The sequence below is a fragment of the Cebus imitator genome, unplaced genomic scaffold, assembly GCF_001604975.1.
Source record: "Cebus imitator isolate Cc_AM_T3 unplaced genomic scaffold, Cebus_imitator-1.0 Scaffold4, whole genome shotgun sequence".
Taxonomy (NCBI): Eukaryota; Metazoa; Chordata; class Mammalia; order Primates; family Cebidae; genus Cebus; species Cebus imitator.
Genome location: NW_016107319.1, coordinates 1 through 1,013, shown reverse-complemented (window position 1 = coordinate 1,013; position 1,013 = coordinate 1).

Genomic DNA, 1,013 nt, shown 5'->3' with positions numbered 1-1,013 from the left:
GAAGGTGGCTGAGGTTCCAGAGGCCACTCATGTGAAGGTGGTAGCCAGGGGGCGAGAGGTCACCAAGGTAGAGAAGGTGGCTGAGGTTCCAGAGGTCACTCATGTGAAGGTAGTAGCCAGGGGGCCAGAGGTCACCAAGGTAGAGAAGGTGGCTGAGGTGCCAGTGGCCACTAAGTGGAAAAGTAGGCTGAGGTCCCAGAGGCCACAATGCTGGAGGAAGAAGATGAGGTCCCCCAGGAAAGAGAGCTGGATGAGGTGAATGGGGTCTCCCCAGATAGACAGATGGATGAGGTAAATGAGGTCCACCAGGACAGACAGATGGAAGAGGCGAATGGGGTCACCCAGGACAGATAGACGGATGAGGTGGATGTTATCCTCCAGGACAGACAGTTGGATGAGGTGAATGGGGTCCTCCAGGACAGACAGTTGGATGAGGTGGATGGGGTCCCCCAGGACAGACACCTGGATGAGGTAGATGGGGTCCCCCAGGACAGACACCCGGATGAGGTGAATGGGGTCCCCCAAGACAGACACCTGGATGCGGTGAATGGGGTCCCCTAGGACACACACCTGGATGTGGTGAATGGGGTCCCCTAGGACAGACATCTGGATGTGGTGAATGGGGTCCTCCAGGACAGACAGGTGGATGGGGTCCCCCAGGACAGACACCTGGATGAGGTGGATGGGGTTCCACATCACAGACAGGTGGATGAGGTTGAGGTACCTCAGGACAGACACCTGGATGAGGTGAATGGGATCCCCCAGGACAGACACCTGGATGAGGTGGATGGGGTCCCACATCACAGACAGGTGGATGAGGTTGAGGTACCTCAGGACAGACATCTGGATGAGGTGGATAAAGTCCCATAGGAGGTGCGGCTGGAGGAGGTGCTGGAGGTCCTATAAAACAAACAGTTGGAAGACATGAAGGAAGTCTCAGAGGACACTCAATTGCTGGAGGTGTGTGTGGTTTCAGAAGATCACCAGCTGGAGAAGATGGTGGAGATACCAGA